Below are 24563 nucleotides of genomic sequence, written 5' to 3'. Positions count from 1 at the left end.
AAGATGGACACAACACTTCAGTACCTTACTGAATCGAAGAAACGCGGTGGTGAAAAAAATCGTTGATAATATTCCAAATATTCCTCAAGCTGCTGATCTCGATGTCCCACTTACACTTGCAGAAACTGTTCAGGTCATCTGATCTCTAAAAATTAACAAAAGCCCTGACCCTGATGGTATACCATTAGAACTAATCAGAGAGAGTGGCCAGTTACTCCACCAGCAACTCCATTATCTCAGACTATCTGCAACTGAGAGCGAATTCCATCAGAATGGCTTATTTCTGATATTGTAACCATCTACAAGAAGAAAGGGGACCGCTCAAATTGTGACAGCAAGAGTGGTATGTCCCTCCTTGTGAATGCTAGCATTGTTCTAGTCAAGATAATGTTATTCAGACTGACAAACCATCTGAGACAATCAACACTTCCCGAAACACAACATGGATTGCGGAAGGAACGAAGTGCCTGTGATATATGAGCTTTGTTGCTCGACAGACAAGAGAAATGCCACGAGTAGAGCAGTGATTTATATATTGCATTCATCGATCTTGCTGAAGCACCTGACACTGTCGACAGAGCACTTTTATGGAATGCTCTTTCAAAATTTGGATTTCAAACAAACTTCTTACCATCCTGAAGAGACTACATGACAGCATGAATGCTCTTATGTCCATAGGTGGGAGCAAATCCAAACTTTCATCGTGGATCTGGGCTTAAAGCAAGGATGCGTCCTGCCTCCTGTCATTTTCAACATCAATTTCACTGCAGTCACCCTTCTAAGCCATCAACAAATGAACACTGATGAAATGAAAATCCAGTTACGTCTAGATGGCAACGTATTTAATCTCAGGCGTCTTCAAACACAATCGAAGACTGAAATGGCTCATTTCTTAGAGCTACCATACTCTGATGAGTACATACTCTGATGAGTGTGCTGTCCTTCCACATACCCCATTAGCCCTACAACAGTCTCACCATCATTTCCAGCATGTACCATGCAATGGGGCTGCGAATAAATATCAAGTAAATAGCAATAAAACAGAAATAATATCTCAGAGAAACAACCCAGCATAGACTCTTGCGTTTTATGTAAACAGCAAAAAAGTAAAGTAAGTGCAGTGTTTTACTTACCTTGGAAGTTGCTCACAGATAAATATAACATTGATGGAGAAGTCCTTGCATGAATCAACCACTCCTCAGCCTCTTGTGGACGTCTCAGATCCAGAGTCTTTGAAAACATAAACTTAATTATCTAGACGAAGGTATCAGTACTTACAGCTGTATGCCTCTCCTCCCTCTTATATGGTGCTGAATCCTGACTACTTACCAGCGTCACATGAAACAGCTTGAGTCGTTTCTCATCCGATGCTTACAGTGCATCCTTGGACTCACACGGGAGGATAAAGTCCCTCACAAATTCTCCAGCAGGCAAAGCCAACCAGCATAGAAACCATGCTGGCCAGAACACAGCTGAGATGAATCGGATACGTGTTCCACATGCCTGAGCACTGTCTTCCCCGCCAGGTTCTGTGTGGCCAGCTCCCTCAACCACACCGTAACCCAGGGGTACAGAAGAGATATAAAGGTCATATAAGGACAACTCTGAAGAAATGCAACATCATACCAAAAGATCTTGAAACCAATGCCGTTGGCAGAAAACAATGGCGAGCCCTCTGCAGTGAAGGAACTATTCATCTTAAAGCTCGGAACCTAGCCATGAGAAGAGCGTAGACAACGGAGGCACAACCAAAACAGAGGTCTCCCAGCCAACCCTGACTTGACATGCCGACTGTTTGGCAAAGTTCACGGATCCAGGATTGGTCTGCACAGTCACACACGTTGGTTGGCACCAAAGACTGAGAAACACAGCATCTTAGTGAGGATAGCAGCCGTTGTCCTTTATAGTAGAAGGACAGCTTGAAGTAAGTTAGCGTGTGTGTGTGTGTGTGTGTGTGTGTGTGTGTAGTTACCATAAACCTGTTTCCGTCTTTATTTCTTGCTCTGCGTCTCTTCACCCTTTCGCCAAACTCTTGACTGACAAGGTCGCAGTAACGTCAAAAAAGCCTTCAGTTTCTTTAGACTCATTCAGAATTGAAAGACTGTTTGTTCCTGCCCTGCTCAAATTAAATTTAACATGTCATTAAATTTTCCAGTGACGCAAAGAAAAAGAAAAAAACAGTATTTTCAGTCCATAAAAGTCACATCTCAAATTTGGCCTCACAATAAAAATATAGGTTCGAACATTTTAAGGCACTTTTTAAAACGGTCATTGAACACGGGGTTGGTCAAGCAGCGAAGCGTTGTGGTGGGTGGAAGAGGGAGGGATTGGGAGAGAAGCAGATGCGAGAGTGAAAAACGAAATGGGTAGAGAGAATTCGAAAACACTGGAGAGAGAGAGAGAGAGAGAGAGAGAGAGAGAGAGAGAGAGAGAGAGAGAATTACGGACATGCACCTCAGTTTTTGTCAGCTTCACTGGTAAGGATAAATCAAGTCGTTATTTTCTCTAGTATTTACCCCACAAATAGAGGCCTCTCCTACTGTTCCTCTATTTTCCCAGGTTTTCTACTGTCTTTTTCGCTCTGCTTTACCTTTACCTTTTTTTTTTTTATCATTATTTCTCCTTTTTTTATTGCTCTACTTCTTTGTGTTATTACTCTTCCTGGCAGTTTAGACTTAAATAAAATTTACCTCTCTATAGCAGACTTTATAATCACAGTAAGGTTGATAAAAAAAAATTACTGTCATGTCACCCTCTCCGCCGCCATCTGCCTGTCCTTCCTCCAACTCACACATCCCCTCCCCATATGCCTCTCCACCCTATGCACTCATATACTGTTCAATTCCATCTCGTGTCTTCATCCAGTAATAAAGGCATTATTTCATAGCAATTTTGTTTTTCATGTAATTGTACCAAATTTATCGAAAGGGGACATCTCTTTCTACCGTCCAGTACTCATTACATTAGGATATTAGTTGTAGGAGCTGCCGTCCTGGAAGTAGCTTAACTCCTGATAAGTGTGCAGTAAAGGAAGAGCAATATTCACTTTGCCAAAAACTATTCAAAAGAATACTTATGCCAGGGATCATATAGCACAGAACATCGCTACACGCAAGTACAGACGCACACACGTACACAGACATACTTATAGGCAGACAAGCACACACACACACACACGAACCAACAGACACGCATGCACACATGCTGACGTTTAGACAGACAGACGTTTCATCTATAGATAAATTAATGGTTTTCATAAGGCCAGGTTGGCTAAAGTGACACCTCTTCTCTCATCATGGTGGAAGTAGAGTTCCGTCAGTGTTGGGACGGATGTGCCTCCTACACATCCTAAAGAATATAGGGAGAGCTATTAAATATTAACTTTAAAAACTGTGTTCCTTTTATTGGTTAAAAATAGTTTGATATGAGCGCGTAACATATTGTACTATGGCACAGAATCATGGTGGCACAGAAATAAATCTCCCAGACTTGCACGCAAAAAAAAGAAAAAATCAAGCAAGACGAAGCAGGATCAGTTGAAACACGAAATTGCAAGCTGTCAGTCAAAAAAAAAAAAAAAAAAAAAAAAAAATCTGCAGTTCTCTGTAATGCAAGGTGAGGGTACACAGGGAAGGCCAGGACGCGGCTACACCATGACAGGCTTCAGAAGTAGGAGGTCCCTCATGATATCCTTGTTCTTCAATAGACAGATAAATAGACAGATAGATAGATAGATGCAGATATGTAGATACAGGTAGATAAATAGATAGATAGGTGTGTGTGTGTGTGTGTGTATAGCTTACCTTAAAGGTGTTTCCAGCATACTCCCTTTCGCTTCTCTTCCTGTTATAAAAATCATCTTACTGAATTATTCCACGAGCCATGAATCTGGTTAAAATTCTACTCAGTTAATCACTTGCTTGTTTGCCTAACAGTTATTATTATTATATATTATTATTATTATTATTTTATTATTATTATTATTATTATTATTATTATTATTATTTATTATTATTATTATTATTATTATTATTATTATTATTATTATTTTACTCATCTTTTAAACTCTCCACGATAATCAACTCTGAAGCTCCACATTCTTTGAAATTTCACGGCTTCCTCATTTCTTCACACATGTCAGTTTTCATGAACTGAATCACATATAAAACTAGTATTTTCCATCCCTCAGAGTCTATTCTTTCTTTTAACACATCCTACTTCTCAGACACTTCCGGCACATCATCGCTTTACCTACATTTTCTCTTGTCACTTGTTGCAGGAATTTCCTCATTTATATTTCTTACCCTCACACATTCCTCCGACTCAACCTTCCATGTTATTTTTCGTCAGATTTGCATTCATTTTCTTTGCCAGACCCTCATTAGCTCAGATTTTTCATTTCCAGAAGAAATTCCCTTTACCTCTTGCCTCCTGTCTTCTTATTCACTCGTTATTACTCCAATTTTGCATCTCCGACAGTATACCAGTGTTCATTTTCTCTCCTTTGCTTTTATTACTTTTTTTTATATAACTGTGTAGTTGGAGTTCTTTTTTTTTTTTTTTTCATTTCTAATAAACTATCTCTTGCTAGACGTCTAATCATATCGGTCATCCAGAATGGTGGTGACAAAAATGCTTCATGAATCGTGTTAGGCAGTTTCTGGAAGAGTGTGCGATTAGGGTATAAGAACAAGACGTGGATAGAAAAAGAGTGTTCTCCTTGGCGCATAAATCCGTTAAGTAAAAACTGACAAGAACAAGTGACAGTTGACACCGTACACAGTAAAGAAAAGCCTCGTAAGCACAACCTTCGAGAAACAAGATGAAATTAATAATTAACTACCATTTACAGGAAAAGTCGTTCCCTAATCAACAAATGACGCAATTAATACAAGGTTCATATAACATTAGGTGATCTTATAAGAGTGCTGAACAAAATTTTCTGTCTGTGCATAAAAATTACACAGCACAAATACATTACGAAGCGAAAGCAGTTCCGGTTCAAGCTTCCCATGAGCACGATCGTCCGCGTAACCCAGAAAAACAGTGAAGTCTTTACCTTAGAGAGAGAGAGAGAGAGAGAGAGAGAGAGAGAGAGAGAGAGAGAGAGAGAGAAGGTCCATTTATGCTATTTCTTCATTATTATCCATTATCTCGAAGAAACCTCGAAAGGCCCACAAATTTTGCACTAAATCCTTTCCATTCCACCCACCACCACAATCTACAATCACGTCGTAACCACTTTCAAAAGTCTTCATCCAGTCAACAACCTGCAAGAACCATTTCCAGCAACTAATCTCTCTGGACTCAGGCTTCCCAGACAAAAGCAGTTCAGTTCGCCATATAACGACGTGGCAAATAACTCGATAGTCTGACTGGCCATCTACATTATTAAATTTGTAAATACTGTTGAAAAATAGCAACAACAAGAACAATTCCCGGAGCCCAATACATCTATTTCCCAATTACCCGTCAGGCTGAATGAAATAGATGACAGGAAAGTGCATGGAGGAAAAAAAAAACAATTAAACCTTTGAATGATAACGAATATTGTGAATTATGTCAACCATCAAAGCACAAAATACAACAGTTTCCTCAGCAATAGTTATTTGATTGAGATGAGTCACTTTACTCTGTTCAGTAACTGACTTTATTTGGATCTTCTTACTAGGTTGGATTCAGGCGTGTTTAGTGCTAATTATGGTGTTATGGGCTGGTGTGTGTGGTGGTGTGCTGAGATGGTGATTCAGGCAGCCATTGTGGGAAGCATCTGATAATATCCTCAACACACAGCACCAAATTACATCACACCACACAGTGCCAGTAGCATGAGGTAATGTGGCATTAGGTTACACCACATCACATTACTTCACCCCACCACATTGCACAACACAGCACACACTACTCCACACCACACCAAACTCCACATCACATAACATTACACTCCACATCACAGCACACCACACTCAGCATCACACCACACCACACTCCACTCACACCACACACGCTCCACATCACACCATACCACGCTCCACATCACACCACACCATGCTCCATATCACACCACAACACGCTCCACATCACACCATACCACACTCCACATCACACCACACCACGCTCAACATCACACCACACCACACTCCACATCACACCACACTACACTCCACATCACACCATACCACACTCCACATCACACCACACCACGCTCCACATCACACCATACCACGCTCCACATCACACCACACCACACTCCACATCTCTCTCAATATCTCAAAACACATCACAACCCACCATACTCCACATCACACAACATCATTTTCCACCACACCACAACACTCCACATCGCAACACTACACATTATCATGCGGGCCAATTATGAAAGTATAATTACACTTCTCAAACACTGATTCAGCCAGACGCTCTGCAATAATGGTGAGGCCTCATATAGATAGATAGATAGATAGACAGAGATAGATAGATAGATAGACAGGCAGAAGAAGGTGAGGCAGGTGGGTGAGGAGGGCTGACAGGCTGATAATTCAGTTTAAAAAAAAAGTGTGATGGGCCAGTGTGTCAGGCAAGTGTGTCAGGCATGTTTACGTATGTCTCATCATGTTTATACCATCGTTTCAATTGAGCTGTGTTGTCAGGAAGTTGTTGTGTTGTCAGTGCTAAGTAGTGTGGTCTTTATGGTGTCAGTGTTGACATCTTGTTCGTCATGTGTGCGAGAAAAACTCTAAGGGGGTTGGAGATTCAGAACGCATTATACTCCGCGTAAATAAGGATGAGAGTGACACACTGAGCAAATTAGACAGAAAAATCTTAGTCACCCACTTCTGGTATAACATGAGCTTGCAGTTTTTTTTTTGTTTTTTTTCTACCGCGGTGGTGTTGGTAGTTGTGGTGGTAAAGCAGCTCTTCTTGGTGGTGGTCGACGTTATAAAACAAGATCAACTGTTCATGCTGTTACTGCTGACGTTGTTAGCTGTGGTGGTGGTGGTGTTTGTGGTTGTGTTAGTGGTAGTGGTTGTATTAATGCTGGTAGTTGTAATAGTGATGATAATAGGTTATGTGGATGGTGGTGTTATCTGAGTGGATGATGTATTTAAGTGAGAGGTGGATGTATGAGAGTGGATGGTGGTGCTGACTATAGTACTGATGGAATGACGCTTGATGACGGTGATAGCACATATACTAGTTGATGGGCGGGTGGCTGAATGGTGGTACCTAAGGCAATGTTGGACGCGCAATTGTCAACAGTAACAGTCATGCCACAGAGCCACGGAGCACATTTTTACCCTTCACCTGACAAAGTCAGAGGAGAGTGTTGTTAACACTGGGATCGTTTGGTGTCCGTCCGTTGAGCTGGGCAGCATGGCGGCTGGCCGGTTGAAGAGATTTCGTTTCCGGGTCGGGACTCAGAAAGTATTCACTATAGAGCTGTGAAATTTCACATAGCTATGTGTCTTATAGTTAACTGATGCCTTTTGATAGGCAGAATGCTGTCTGATTTTTTTTTTTTAGTGATGAAAAAATAGGAAAAATGAATATATTTTTTTCAGAGATGTCAATGCGACGTGCGCAAGGAATCTGAAGGGCCCAGGTTATGTGTCCTCAAGACGTTCACCATTAATAGAAAAGATTAGGCGGGTGAGGGTCGTTATGTGCTTGGTTAGGCCTGCAGGGAGGTGGGGGGTTTGTTCCTCGTCAGATGAAGTGTTGCAACAGCGTAGCATTGCTTATGTTTTACTCGTGTAAGCACACTACTTTACTGACCATGGATTAGGAGAGAGAGAGAGAGAGAGAGAGAGAGAGAGAGAGAGAGAGAGAAGCACAACCATAATGAACTTGCTATAGATCAGCTGTATTGCATATGAGTCTCTCTGCACTCTAAATGTTGCAATCATTACCCAACATTGATGTCCTTAATTTTACCTTGACTGCCACTGATCATCATATTACCATCTGCCTCGTCCTCATTCTCGATCGTAAATCAATCCAGCCCAGATAATTCATAGCATCATGTTGCCAGGTTCTTATGGTGAGGTGTGGCAGTCGTCCTCCACGCCAGCGTATGGGTGATGATTGTGTCTTGGATGGGAGTTGCTGATGGGGGAGGTGGAGAGATAGGAACGGTGTGTGTGTGTGTGTGTGTGTGTGTGTGTGTGTGTGTGTGTAGATATTCCTTTTCTGAATAGCTTGATTATCACTGAAATATTTACTTCCTTTTATACATCGAAAACATTTAATTTTCATGAGTACCCATGAAATTTCACATATCATTATGTAGCATAGTTCGTGTGTAAAGGAGAACCATCCTTAGAATTGTTAATTTACAAATAAAATTGTGGAAAGATCAGTATTTAGTTATCCTTAATTTATTTCCACAACAGTTATGAATTGGGTAAAACTATCAATCGGATGTGTTTGGCTGTTCATAACATATTCAGTTTGAGTATGGGAAAACAAAATGATCTGTAAATTATGCAATGCCAGTATATTTGGCTTATTAAAAGTACGTGTTAAATGTCGAGTCTGGAGCCGAATTTCACCTGTTCATTACCTGGTGTTGGTTATCGAATGTACCATTCTCACCGGTGGTCAGTAGTTTGTTGGAGTCGGTCTATATGCAAATTATTATTATTTTTATTTTGCCTTCCTTTATGCCTGTAATTTGCATAAAAGAGACTCTTTGAATACATAATACTCAGAATGCTTTTGTATACTCGTGTGACGCTGTTTAAGTGAAGCAAAGGAGGGTTGCAGTTTTTAATGTAAACGCTCTTGTTCAACATCCAAACAACGTGTACTACATTTACAGCTGCATTCTAGAGTGCAGTAATTTATTTTTATGGAATGCATGTAAATAATACAATACGTATATACAAAATAGTTTATGTACTGATACGTAGAATATTTAGACTGAAAAAAAAAACAAAGTATTGTCCTAAGCACACCCTTTAATACCAGTACTGTTCTTAGTTTATAATGAAACAAGTTGATCTACACTGTATAGGCCGATGACGGAATTCTAACTTTGATAAATGAAGGTACTGAAGGAAAAGCATGACAATATACTTGCATAATATATAATGGTATATCAACATGTTTCACTTGAACTTGTATCACTTGAAAATTTTGAAAATACTTGTATGTGGATTTTAGATGATCATTGCAGAAAATAATTATTGTTATATAAGGAAATAAATGTACGTTACTAACTTGCCGGGAAGCTGAAAACGTGCCGTAAAAGCCAGGAAACTCTGCTCCTTGGCAAATAAATACTCGTTTTACTATTTCAGTGGATTATAATGATATTCTCAGGAGTTCAACAATCCGTTTCCCAATTTCCCAGTATAGTAAGGCTTTTAAACTCTCAGGTCCCACGAGTTAAAGAGATTTGGGAAGTTGCCCTGGGGTGAGAGAGGTCCGGACGATGGTAAAGATGATAATGAGTAATATACAGCAGAGAAATCTCCGGGTCGTCATATAACCTGCCATCCAGTTATACCCTCAGCAAGTAGCAAGCCCTTTCCCTGCCCTTCCTTATCCTCTATTTTCCCCTCCCCCATAACGCCTCTGTCTTCCCATTTCAGTTGCTCTGGATCTCCCTCTCCCGTAATGCTGCAATTTACCGTTTCCCTCTGGCGCTGAAGAGGAGTCTCCAAATGGTGGTGTTGTGTACTCTAGGTTGAGCAGCTGCGGCCACAGTGGGAGCAGAACCTCCTCATGTTTCCCTGCCCCTCGCCGTGGGAAGGACCCTGCTCCGCACCTGACGACGGGCTGACTGCCGCATGAGGACTCCAGATCCATCCACAGACAGACCCAGTTTAATATACTCACATTTTCACACACTTTTACATGACATTTATTATGTGCATTTTGATCTGTAAAAAATCATAAATACACACAAGTATGTACAAAATTCTTATACAGAAAGAATCTTACAAATATTTCTAATACAGAATATGCTCACACAAATGAAGGAGAGAGCCACATCTTTCAGATACATGTACTTTCTCAGCCAGCATGTGAAAAAGCTGGATTAAAACATAAAGTGTCAGGCTCCACTGATTACCCTGCAAATTACCTGATCCATGATACTTAACAGGGATTCATCTGCCTACATTACATTTCATTATAACTTCCTGCATTTCACATAAGGCTGTTATTCTTCTTGATGCTCATGCCTCTCGGACTCAGAAATTCTTCCACATTGCTCTGCAACCTCCTTTCTGGCCACTCGCTTTCACTCGTTTTGCTTTTGATATGCATAACTTTCATTTAAGTCTGTCGTCTCCCATGTGCTCCATATGCCCATATCATTTATACCTTCATTAACATTCCTCTCTCTCTCTCTCTCTCTCTCTCTCTCTCTCTCTCTCTCTCTTTCTCTCTCTCTCTCCACACAAACACACACACATTTATATCTACTTATCCATCTACCTATCTAGAGAGAGAGAGAGAGAGAGAGAGAGAGAGAGAGAGAGAGAGAGAGAGAGATGCACTAGTGGCACTCCATTTCCATCAGTTCACTTTATTCGGTAACATGCAGGACCCATACCTTTACGACATAGTAGTCATCAACCCGCCCTTGTGCAAGCAGATTACATGGACAGGCAATGATATCTCATTCCTCACGTTCCTTAGTCATTAGGAGTTGCACATTTCCACCACCTATCCTAATGTTTTTGTACATTATATTCCTGAGTTTTACCTCTTGCTATGTCCACCCCCAGAATATCTAATGCCATTTCTTACGTATCCTCCTCATAGAGGAACACTCTTACATCAATATGCCCGGAATTTCTGTATATCCATCTCGTCACCTTGCTGTTTTTCGCGTTAATGCTTAGGTGTACCTGCTCTCATAATCTCATTTAAAATCTCATATTGGCTGCTGAATTTCTGCTTTTTTACTGTGTGACCAAAGTTACGTATCTGCAGAGAAGAACAACTTATTTCTCAGTCTCCACTACTGACATCTCATACACTTGTACATCTTTCCGTACCATTACATTTACTTCTCTCACCAGCCTACCCATAAGCAGACTAAACAGGTATGAAGACATCACATATCCGTGATGGAATCACACCTTTACCTCAAACCAGTTACCCTCTTTTCTTACCACTCTTACATATGCCTTACTTAGATGACAAAACTCTTAAATGGATAGAGATTTTTCCTTCCTTCCCTATGAGTAACACTTGCAGCAAAGCTTCCCTATTATGTCTATCATATGCCTTCTACAGACTAAGAACAACTGCATGAAAATCCCTCCCTTTCTATTTGTATGTTTTGCATATGTTTCTTAAAGCAAACACATCATCCGCGCACACACACACACACACACACACACACACACACACACACACACACACACACACACACACACACACACACACACACACACACGCACGCAAGCATGCACACGCGCGCGCGCGCATAATGTCACACCTAAAACTTCTTTTTCCCTCCTGGTATGATAGTATTTTGAAGTACACCTTTAGTAATCATTCTTCCAATGACCTTTGGCATGTTCAGCCAACTCATATTTCTAATAGCTGAACATTCTCTTTTGTTCCTCTTGCTGTTATATATGACAGGACAAAACATTCCTTCTGCCAGTCTTCAAATGGTCACCTTGATCCATGCATTGAATTCCAGGTGTTTTCCTGTATTTCATCGTCTGCTTTATCTCCCCCATCCCATTCCTGTCACACCCAGTGATTCTGCCACCATCTAAACAATAAATTCAAGCTGTGTGTGTTCGTGTCTTTCTGTGCGTTTGTTAATTTCTTCCACGAGAATGGCAATAGATATCGACCTAATTATATTTGCATTAAGTCCGGGTAAGTCTAGAAAAAGTCAGAAAAACCCCAAACAAATATTTTGCCGATCGTGCGCGAGGCGACAATGAGAAATTGACGGAAATGCAATTTTTTTTTTCGACTTTTTGGTCAGAACTGGTCATTGTGGTCTGAATAACTGTATGGAAACAAAGAAAATGGAATTTGCAAACATTTTGTGATGGAATGATATAAGTTAGTCCCGCATATTTTTTAGGGAAAGCAGTAGTATTAAATAAAGTGGATGTGCAGTTTCCTCCTGTCCATTCAGAGAAATCCTGGAAAATACATACCAAATCCTGTGATGGCCAAGCCGATTTGAAAGAATGACAAAATCCGAGTAGCAGGAGCAGCAGTAGTAGTAGTAGTAGTTGTTGTAGTAGTTAGAGGATGGGGGTCCATTCTAGAACGTGTACCAGGATATCATATGATATCTGTCATCCTATCCCGTTATTGTATCCGTTATATGATTTTGAGAGGGGCTGACCCAGAAAAAGAATGGTAGAAAATTTTATGCATAAGAAGACATTATTACGAACAAGACGAACTGACCTAGGAAAGTTTCGTTGAAATCCATGTGTTCATTTTCTCCTATTTTTGATCGCCTATATTTTCGGGAAAGTGACTGATCCCCCCCCACCCCCCAAAGAATCAATGAGGGTGCGGACACGCTCCTCAAATATCGCATTACGGATGAGAGTCCATTGTTCAACATCTTCTAAAGTATCAAAGCCATACCTGGCCTCCTTTCACTATTTCAGAGAAGTTTTAGTTCGGTGAGGAAGCTTACCCCTTCTAAGAGTCATGGTAGGAAAACTGTATATAGTGGAAGGCCTTCGGAGTACCCAGGAGAACTCACATGGGAAGTTTCATTCAAATTCATAAAATAGCCTTAGAGGAGCTAAGGCACACACACACTCACACACACTCACACACACACACACACACACACACACACACACCTCACTGGTGCAGTGGTAACGTTCTCGCTTGCCAACTGGTGGACGGGAGTTCGCGCCTCGCTCAGGTTGCGAAAAGTTTCACTGATGAAGTGGGTGGTTACTGTCCCCCTTGAGCAAGGGGACGTGTGTGTGTGTGTGTGTGTGTGTGTGTGTGTGTGTGTGTGTGTGTGTGAAGGTCACAGCCTTGCCCTTAGATCGGACTATATGAGCTCTCAGCTCCCTTGCAGGAGGGTAAAAAGCTGACGATCACGACCATCAAGTGATCCTGACCGACCCGGTGAGTTACACACACACACAGTGAATCTCGAGCAAAGATATAGAGTGCGGTACCGAAAATTATACCATCCTGCTTGTCAAAGCTCAGATGAAGAAACAGAAGCAAACCGTGGCAACATCCCCCAGATTATGAAAGAAGAAAAGACCACATACAGTATTCTATACTCATGGGAGACTTCAATGCAATTACTGGCAAATCGAAAAATGGAGAAGCAAGTATGGGAAAATTCGAAGTGGAAGATATGAATTACAGAGGTGAAATGGTAGTCAGCTTTTCTGAAACGTATAACATGAGAATAATGAACACTTTCTTTCGCAAAAGAACAAAGAGAATATGGACCTGGAAATGTCCCATTGGAGACACAAAGAAGGAACTCGACTTCATTATAGCAGCTAAGAATAACAAAATCATATATATATATATATATATATATATATATATATATATATATATAGATAGATAGATAGATATATTGTTACATAGCCTATGATTTCATCATCCTTTGTATAATTCTAACATACAGTATGCTGCATGTTTGATCACGAGCGTGTTCTGCCTCACTCCCCAATCTCTCCCTTATAGTAGAGTAAGTCGTTCTTTCTGTCGTTCTTTCTGTTGTTCAGAGCAGGCTTGTCAACTCTTTGTCCCCTATGGCTTCATTTGCGCGTCCTTCTTACAAGTTGTATCAAGCTCTGCCGGCCCCTATATAATGAGCTCAGTTTCTGCATTAATTGCCACTTAGAGCTACTCCTCAATTTGCTCAAATCTCTGTCCTCCCCTGTACAGTTGTCATTATTGTGAGTGCTCAGGAAGTGTTCAGCCATCTAGCAGCTGTATAATTTGAGTATCAGTGTTATTACATTTTTTCCTTGTACTGTATAGCATGAGGTGTTGATTCGTAGGCCTAGTGAGGTTTTTGTGATTCATGTGTTTTTATGTCAGTCATTTTTGATAATATTTTGTATCTGTAATAATATATCTTGCATTAACTGAGCATTATCTGGTTTTCTCATATTATCAGGGCTGACTTAGATAAATTTACTCTTGCTAATTTCGTGTTAATAGAGGCTATTGCAGTTAACCATATATTTAACCTGTTTTTTGCCATTACATTATCCTTATGAGTCCTGAATGTTTTGTTGTTAGTTTGAGCATTAAACCTTAACTTGTAATTTTACCTAACTCTTTTGTTATGAACCTGGACCTTTGCGGGACAGTTTTCTCTGTTCCGTAACATAAATCTGGCGACCTCGCCAGGATATTCAGGATATTATCATAAGGATATTGCTTGATATTTTGTGACTATGATTTATTCATGATGTCTACTATTACTACGTTTGATGAAGCCAAAGATTTTTTTGTCAAATGTGCAAACAGTGTGTGATGTAGAAAACAGAACAAAGAATGAACTTAAGCTTGTTGCTAAACAATTGGGAATTGCTGTTCGCTCTCATCATTCTAAAGATCAAATTGTCGACATGATTAATGAAAGCTTGTTTAATGTAACTCCTCCAATTGAGCAAACGCAGATTGAATTAGCTAAGTTACAGCTAGCCCTGCAGGAGGCTCATGCTAAGGAGGCTGAGTTTCAGGCACGTTCTCAGGAGGCACAAATTGAACTTGCTAGGATTCAGGCAGACCATGAGTATCGCATGAAACAATGTGGAACTGGATCATCTAGCTCTGATGATTTTGATGTGGCTAAAAATGTTAAACTTGTCCCTCCTTTTAATGAATCTGATTTAACAAAGTATTTTCAGTTGTTTGAGAGGGTAGCTACAGGTTTTAATTGGCCCAAAGAGTATTGGCCAGTACTCCTTCAGACTGTTCTCACCGGTAAAGCTCAAGTAACTGATGCATCTTTGCCTCAGGATCAATCTGATAATTATGATGTAGTTAAGAGCTTGATTCTTAAGCCCTATGAGCTTGTTCCTGAAGCCTATAGAGTAAAATTTTGGACAACTTATAAGCAAGATAAGCAATCTCATGTTGAGTATGCAAAAATCAAAGAAGATCTGTTAGAGCAGTGGTTAAATTCTAAGAATGTGGATTCTAATTTTGACAGATTTAAGCAGATGATTTTGCTGGAGGACTTCAAAAGGTGTATTAATAGAGATGTAAGCCTATATCTAGATGAGAAACGAATAGATAATTTGCCTGATGCTGCAGTTTTAGCTGATGAATATGTTCTCACTCACAAGAGATATTCTAAAGAAAAGAGGAAAGCTGAGGGTAAGTACGTTGCCTCTACTCAGAGTACAGGTAACAGGAAAGAGAACAAAGATGATGTTTCTCAGGAAGTAAATACCAGCTTCACCTCTAGATTTCAGAGAAGTAAATGTACTTATTGTAGTAAGCTTGGTCATACTACGGAGAAATGTTTCAGGAGACAGCGTGATGTGAACAAAAAGGAGTCTTTCAATATTCAGTCAAATGGTCTAGTGTCCACCCTTGAGAGTTCCCAGAATTCTTTAACCGAGTAAACTGAACCTGCTTGCAGGGGTAAATTAAATTCTCATGATGAAGCTCCTCTTTTGAGTAGTAACGTGGGTGACACTCTCAAGAGTTTCTGTGCTAATTTCCTGTCTGATGGTTTTGTTAGTCCTCTGGACAGTAATGACAGGAAATCAGTTAAAATATATCGTGATACAGGTGCTTGCCAATCCCTTATGCTGACCAGTGTTCTAGGCTCTAATGTTAATTCCTCTGATGAAACTGTAATCTTACAAGGTGTAGGGAATAATTACTTCTTTGTCCCTCTGTGCACAGTGAATTTAGAGTCTGGTTTTGTTAATGGTTCTGTTATGGTTGGGTTGGTTGAGACACTCCCAATGTCAGGTGTAACTTTCTTACTTGGAAATGATATTGGTGGAAGTCAAGTGTGTCCAGCTCCTCAGTTGTCTAGTGAGCCAGTGGCTGCGGCCCAGGATTGTGATGTCCCTGATGTGTTCTCTGCATGTGCTGTCACTAGGGCTAAGTCTAAATTAACTGGTGACTTAGAGGATAATGATGATGATGATGTTATCCTAGCTGACACTTTTCTTGCTAATTTGGACCACTCACCAGATGAGGCAGTACCCCGTAGTGTTGATAATTTGTCTTGTCAAGAGTTGGTTGAGTTGCAGGTTGCTGACCCTGAGTTGAAAGGTCTAGCTAACTCTGCTTGCAGTGAGGAAGAGTCAGCCGGTGCTTCTACTTGTTATTATATAAAGTCAGGAGTACTTATGAGAAAGTGGAGACCCCCAACAGCATCAGCCGACTGTGTATGGGAGGTTGTACATCAAGTTGTCATCCCTCGTGTTTGTAGGCAGGATATCATTAGAGTGGCTCATGATTCCAGTTTGGCAGGACACCTTGGAGTGAGGAAGACTGTGGTACGCATTTTGAAACACCTCTACTGGCCAGGTATCTTCAGGGATGTTTCCTGGTATTGTAAGTCTTGTCAAACCTGTCAAGTTGTGGGGAAGTGTAATCAGACCGAAAAGGTTGCACCTCTAGTTCCCATTCCTCCTTTTGAGGCGCCATTCACCCGTGTGTTGGTGGATATTGTGGGCCCTCTTCCTAAGACTTCTTCAGGATTTTCTTATGTGTTGACCCTGATTGATATGGCTACTCGTTATCCTGAAGCCATTCCACTTAGAAATATCTCAGCAAAGAACGTGGTTAAGGAAATGATGGGGTTCTTCACCAAGTTTGGTCTGCCCAAGGAGGTACAGTCAGACCGGGGAAGTAATTTCATGTCAAATGTTTTCAAGCAGTCTCTGAAAGAGTTGGGCATCACCCAGATCACGTCTTCAGCTTACCATCCCCAGACCCAAGGAGCGTTGGAGAGATATCATCAAACACTCAAATCGATGCTCAAGAAATACTGTTTGGAACATCAAAAAGACTGGGATAAAGGTCTTCCATTCGTTGTATTTGCCGCAAGAGAATCTCCAAATGAATCACTGGGCTTCTCACCCTTTTGAACTACTGTTTGGCCATGAAGTAAGAGGACCCCTTAAGCTACTCAAGGAATGCTGGCTGTCGGAGGAAGATGACGTCAACCTGCTGGAGTATGTGATGAAGTTCAAAGAACGGCTGTCCACTGCTTTACAGCTGGCGAGAAAGAATTTAGGAGCTGCTCAGGAGAAGATGAAGACTTGGTATGATAAGAAGTCCAGGTTACGCCACTTTCAGCCAGGAGATCAGGTTTTGATTCTGCTACCAGTGCATGGGCAACCTCTTCAAGCCAAGTTTAGTGGTCCTTATTTCGTGGAGAAGAAACTCAGTGATGTCAACTATGTCATCGCCACACCAGATCATAGAAAGAACAAGCAACTTTGTCACATCAACATGCTAAAGTTATATCATAGGCGGGACGAAAATAACCCAGTCTGCACTGTAGCTGTTCCACCTGAGTCTGCAAGTGAAGTTCTCCCATGCAGTATGAGCCTGAGTGATAGTTTGGGGAAGAATCCTGATATCATGAATGATCTCCAGACTAAGCTTTGTCATCTACCTCCCGAGGAAAGGCAGGAGTTTTCGGCATTACTGCAGGACTACCAGCAAGTGTTCCGTGCCACTCCAGGAAGAACCACTGTTTTGATGCATGATGTCGATGTTGGAGACGCAAAGTCAATTAAACTGCCTCCTTACCGTGTGAACCCAGTGAAAGTTCCTCTCATCCAGAAGGAGCTTGGCTACCTGTTGGACCACAAGATGATTGAGCCCTGTCAGAGCGAGTGGAGTTCTCCTGTCACTCTAGTCCCTAAGCCAGGTGGGTCACAGCGGCTTTGCATCGACTACAGACGTGTTAATCAGATAACCAAAACAGACACTTATCCTCTCCCTCGCGTGGAAGATTGCATAGACAAGATCGGAAAGGCTAGGTACATAAGTAAGTTTGATTTGTTAAAGGGATACTGGCAAGTACCTATGACTGAACGTGCTAGGGAGATCTCATGTTTTGTAACACTAGGAAAGACTTTTGCACGTTCTCTAATGCCATATGGTATGAAGAATGCACGAGCCACATTTCAGAAGCTCATGAATGTTGTAACAGAGGGTTTGGCAGGGTGCGTTGTTTATATTGATGATGTATTAATCTTCAGTGACACCTGGAAAGATCACCTATGCCATGTCAGTAAATTTCTTGAGTGTTTAGTTCAGGCTAATCTTGTAGCTAATTTATCAAAGTGTGAGTTTGGTCGAGCTAAAGTTCAGTACCTTGGGTACGTAATTGGTGATGGACACATTGCACCACCAGTAGCTAAGGTTCAGGTTATAAGTGATCTTCCCAGACCTAAAAGTAGGAAAGAGCTACAAAGATTTTTGGGAATGGTAGGTTATTACAGGAGATTTGTTCTTAACTTTTCAATTCTTGTATCACCACTTACAGACCTACTGAAAAAGGGAGTTAAATTTGTCTGGACCGATAACTGTGAATCCTCTTTCAGAAAGCTTAAAGCTATCCTATTAAGTCAGCCAGTGCTCGCTACTCCAAATTTTGCTAAGCCTTTTAAGATGGCTGTTGACGCAAGTGATACAGGAGCTGGGGCTGTTTTGCTGCAAGAGGATGATCAGGGTATTGAACACCCTGTATCTTATTACAGTAAGAAGTTCACTCCACCTCAAAAGAACTACTCAACCATTGAGAAAGAGCTTTTGGCCTTGATTTTGGGTTTACAGCATTTTTCATTTTATTTGTGTTCTGGTTTTGACCCCATAGTCATTTATATCGATCATAACCCACTGAAATTCCTTAGTAAGTTTAAAGATAAAAATCAGAGATTGACAAGATGGAGTCTACTTCTTCAGGAGTATTCATTAGACATACAACATGTCAAGGGGAAAGAAAATGTTATTGCAGATTGCTTATCTAGACTTTAGACAGATTGTTTTAGAGTAATAAGAAATTTCCTTTGTAAATTTCTTTTTTCTTTGTGGGGAGGTGTTACATAGCCTATGATTTCATCATCCTTTGTATAATTCTAACGTACAGTATGCTGCATGTTTGATCACGAGTGTGTTCTGCCTCACTCCCCCTTCTCTCCCTTATAGTAGAGTAAGTCGTTCTTTCTGTTGTTCAGAACAGGATTGTCAACTCTTTGTCCCCTATGGTTTCATTTGCGCGTCCTTCTTACAAGTTGTATCAAGCTCTGCCGGACCCTATATAATGAGCTCAGTCTCTGCATTAATTGCCACTTAGATCTACTCCTCATTTTGCTCACATCTCTGTCCTCCCCTGTACAGTTGTTATTATTGTGAGTGCTCAGGAAGTCTCCAGCCATCTAGCAGCTGTGTAATTTGAGTATAAGTGTTATTACATTTTTTCCTTGTACTGTATAGCATGAGGTGTTGATTCGTAGGCATAGTGAGGTTTTTGTGATTCATGTGTTTTTGTCAGTCATTTTTGATAATATTTTGTATCTGTAATAATATATCTTGCATTAACTGAGCATTATCTGGTTTTCTCATTTTATCAGGGCTGACTTAGATCAATTTACTCTTGCTAATTTCGTGTTAATAGAGGCTATTGCAGTTAACCATATATTTAACCTGTTTTTTGCCATTACATTATACTTGTGAGTCCTGAATGTTTAGTTGTTAGTTTGAGCATTAAACTTTAACTTGTAATTTTACCTAACTCTTTTGTTTTGAACCTGGAACTTTCCGGGACAGTTTTCTCTGTTCCGTAACAATATGTGACGATTCAGTCGTGGGTTGCACAGCCAGAATCAGCTTTAGAAGTGGAAGACAGATTATTAAAAATGAAAAGGTATGCCCAATAAACCTAAGCAAAAACAAAGCAGCTTTTCATTTAGAAATAACGAACAGATTTCAAGCTTAAAGTTATGCTGAGTGTGACACTCATGAGTTGAATGATAGACTAATAAAAGCGTTCAAAGAATTAGCAGATGCAGTAGGGAAAGCAACTACAATCAACATCAACAAGATATTCAGAAAAGACTCGATCTCATGAAAAGAAGACTAAAGATGAAAGAAAAAACAAAAAAAGATGAAACAGTAAGAGCAGAATTATATGAGCTTATTAACAAGTGACAGAGTAAAAAGAAAGAGAAACATAGATCAACTCTAAGAAACCATTAAAAAATGAAAAAGTATGAAACAGGCCCGAAGTAAAATGGCGCTAGGAAAGCAACAAAATCACTGAAAACCAAAAATGGTGAAGTCTTTAAATGCAGAGAGAGGATAGTGAAGAGAGTTGAAGAATTTCACAAAGAACTGTATGCATCAAAGACAATTGTACCAATAGCTAACTTTTCAGGTGACACAAGTGAAATACTTCAGGTAACACCAGACGAGGTAAACATTTCTCTTAAAAGTATCAAAAGAGAGAAGGCTCCAGGAGTAGACGAAATTGTTGCAGATTAACTGTCAGATAGAGGAGCACAAAATACTCTCGCCCACTCAGTGTATAAATAAGGAGAAAAATCCCAAAACATGGTGTAATGCATTTGTTATTTTGATTACAAAAAAGGCGACTCAAAATATTGTAATAACTATCAGCCCACTAGGTTATTATCAGTTATTTACAAATTCTTCACTAAAGTTCTAACGAACAGAATAACAACCAATCTGTATGAAAAACAACCTTTCGTTTTCTTTTGGTTCGTCATTCTTTTACTTCAAAGGCTCATCTACTCTTTTGTCTGCCTCGTCTTCTCCCTCAATGTCCTGGCTGTGGCTATGCTTCACAAGCTGTCGATCTTTAGCATCATACTCGTATTTGGAGTTTTCATCTCTTTTCTAGCATCTTTTTCTAGTCTCTTCTTCACCCCGCTCTGACCTGCAACATAACTGGAATGAACTAATTTATTACCAGTTATGATACACTTTCATGTAAATTATATTTCAGGTCGAACGCTGGCTGCAAATTCAATATTTAATTGCAATTTCCCTGTTACGTACAGTCATGAATGAAACATCACAAATTTAATTTTCATTGACCATAGTGCATAGGTTGATAAAGCATTATTGCAGGATGCGGGTGTTACTCTGAGCTGATTGAATGGCCGAGATTCGGCGTCTGTGTTGGTGACTGTTAGTGTAACATTAAAACAAGAGAAAAAAAAAATAATGACTGAAAATCACCAGTTCTAGGAAACACTTTAATACAGATGGGTATCATTGTGACCGTGTGCATTCACCATGTATGCATAAACAAAATGTATATATACAAAAACCCTAGTCTCTTACTCTACTGACATATATATCTCCATTTTGTTTTCCTGGTTACCATCTCCTCACAAACTTCCGTTACAAGGGTGGCACCTGTTGTTATAACATATCTGAATCTGAAGTGGACACAGTTTTGAACTTCACTTCAGCTAACTTCGTTCATTATGCCAACTAAATCACCTAAAAATTACCAAATATATCTATAATTTATCTCTTCCCTAATTCTTCTTCAGAACCCAGAGTATTTGACTCCACAGCCACACAGTTGTCCAACCTAAACATCACCTTTACAACTGAAATTACCATTTTGGGTGATTTTAAGGTTCATAATGTAGAATGGTTATTGCATTCTGTCAGGACTGACGATACTGGTCTAGAATGCGAGTTGTCTGCAGAATCGTTTAATCTCACGCAATTGGTAAAACAACCAAACAGAATACCAGATAATCCTGACCATAACGCCTGTCTCTTGGACCTGTTCCCGACAAATAACCCAAATCAGTGAAGGAGAGAGGTACTGTCACCACTTGGCTCCTCCAGTCACAATCTCATCAAAGCCTCATTAGTCAGTTGTCCCAAACTTCATCGTTCTGAACCTGTAAGGGTGACCAGATGACACTTTGGTAGATTAGACTAGGATGGATTTAGAAATTGTCTTGCTGATACTCCATGGCGGTCTTTCTTCTCCAGTGACATCAATTCTACCCAGTCCCACATTTATGACTTAATACAAGCTGGTATGAATTGCTCATATCCAGTCGACCATTTAATAAAAGATCGGACTCCTCAGAATGGTTTGACATCAATTGTGCTAAAGCAATGGCCCAAACGTCCTTACCATATAACTTTTATTTAAGATAAAAAGCATCTGAATCCCCGTCAATTCAAAATGGCTAGAGAATATGCAAATACAGTGATAAATCTCGCTAAATCAATCTCTCTTGACAACTAAGCACCCAAAATATTAAATAATCCTAATGACATTAGAATACTCTGGTCAACTCTCATGTCTTTCAGTAATAGCTTTAACAAACCATCACCCATTCCTCCACTAACATCTTCAGATGGTAACACTCCAAATGACCCACGTAGAAAAGCAAACATTCCCGCCTGTACGTTTACCAGAAATTCTACCTGAGAGGAAGTCAATCAGAAAGTCTCTGTACTAAAATTTGACTCTCCCAAAATTGCTTCACTTGAGATACAGACTAGACACTCAAAATCGATCCTAGACAATTTACCAGCTAACAAAGTCCCAGGCCCTAATGGAATTCCTCCAACTGTTTTGAAAAAGTGTTCCCAAGAACTTGTTCCTGTTCTTGTTAAATTATTCAGACTGTGCATACATACTTCTTCATTCTCCAGTTCTTGGAAAGAAGCCAATATCCACTCAATTCCGAAGAAAGAAAGTTCCTTTGTTCCCACTGCTTACAGACCAATAGCTATCACATCTCCTGGAAAAGTATTTGAGACTACAGTCAACAAGCACACTGTGACAGCCAGGATGGTGTTCGCCAAGAAAGACCTACTTTTGATACGCTCGATCTCCTGACTCATTTCATCCATCAGCCAATTGACAAACATGGAGAAACCCATGCAGTGGCCCTTGATATTTCTAAAGCTTTTGACTGAGTATGGCACCATTCCCTGCTATTCAAACTCCATTCCTATGGCTTATCATCCTTTGATCAATTGATTTCCTGATATCTCAGCAAGAGAAAAATAGGAGTAAAAGTAGATTATATATATTCCATTTTCCCCTCGATTAATGCCAGAGTTCCACAAGGATCTGTCCTGGCTCCAAACCTATTCCTAATTCATATTAATGATTTTTAATCTATCACCCATAGTCCCATTCACTCATATGCAAATATCTTAGCACTTCACAGTTCATTCACACATAAACACCCATTCACAAAGCTTAATATCTCTAATTCACAATTCAGTACAGCAATCTCCATAAATCAAGACTTACCTAAGACTACTGAGTGGGGACAAAACAACATTGACTCATTTAACGCTAGGAAAACCAAATATATATAAATTACTAATAAACAGATATTGCCTGATTTCTACATTGCCTTCAATGCTACCAATTTTCCTATCTCTAAAAGTAATGAAATTCTCAGTGTTTCACTTAACAGTGCCCTCAGCTGGACCCCTCATGTTAGATCACTTGCTAATTCTATTTAAAAGAAACTTGGACTATTGTACAGAATCTATAAATTCTTCACTGACGAGCAATTAGCTATAATTTTCAAGAATCATGTGCGCTCTCAGTTGGAATATTGCTCACCCTTGTGGAGTGGACGTGGAGAGGTTGCACTAGACAACTAGACAAAATTCGGAACAAAGCTGTTAGAATTATTAATAACCTTACTATTACAGCTGAGCTACCTCTACTACAAGTAAGAAGGAATGTTGCCTCCCTTTAATTATTTTACACATACTTTCATGGCAAATGCTCACTAAGTCGCATGCATTGTGCCACCTCTCCCTGACTTCCACCACGCTACACGGGGATCTGGTAGCGCTCATGACTGGACTGTTGCACTGCCATATTGCATAACTGCTGCCTATCAGAATTCTTTTATTCCCAGAATTGTATCACTGTGGAACTTGCTTTACCATAATTGTTTCCCCCAAACTTCAACTCACGGCTGTTCAAGTCCAGCAGTTACAGATTTTTTATGAATGGAGAGCACTTGTAATCTGGTGTGTGGAGTATTTGTTTATTCTTCTGTTTTTCCTTCCTCTGTTCCTCTTCTGTAAAAAAAAAAAAAAAAAGATAAATAAGTAAATAAATAAAAAACAGGGATTGTGGTCCGTGCACTCAGTTTTAGAAAGCACCGAACTGTATAAATATTTTGCATAGTACCAGTTTTGCTTGAACAAAGAAAAGAGTCTAAACTATTGTTCAGACTACTTGTGGTTCCTATCAGACCTAATTAAGTCACACAAGAGACAAAGAGTAATAAAAGAAAACAACACTTTCACATCTTGTCAGATTACAGTTTTAAATAAAACTCCATCAGCAAAGATTGGAAAGCTGCCACCTCAAGCATATTAAAAAAAAAAAAAAAAAAAAAAAGGAGGAGGGGGATTATAAATCTACATGCTCTAAAATTATCTTACATACATCCAACTCTTCATAGTTAGGCAAAACAGTACAGTGCAGTAACAGTTTGTGCATTTATCTAATTGTAATCTGTAGCGAGACACCTTAATGCCTGAGGGATTGCCCACGAACAAATCGCCTCCATGTACCTAGCTCGTCCACCATCAGGTTG

This window comes from Coenobita brevimanus, chromosome 6, assembly GCF_032717465.1.
Source record: "Coenobita brevimanus isolate Jiangsu-jjx chromosome 6, ASM3271746v2, whole genome shotgun sequence".
Taxonomy (NCBI): domain Eukaryota; kingdom Metazoa; phylum Arthropoda; class Malacostraca; order Decapoda; family Coenobitidae; genus Coenobita; species Coenobita brevimanus.
Note: the sequence above shows the minus strand (reverse complement) of the source record.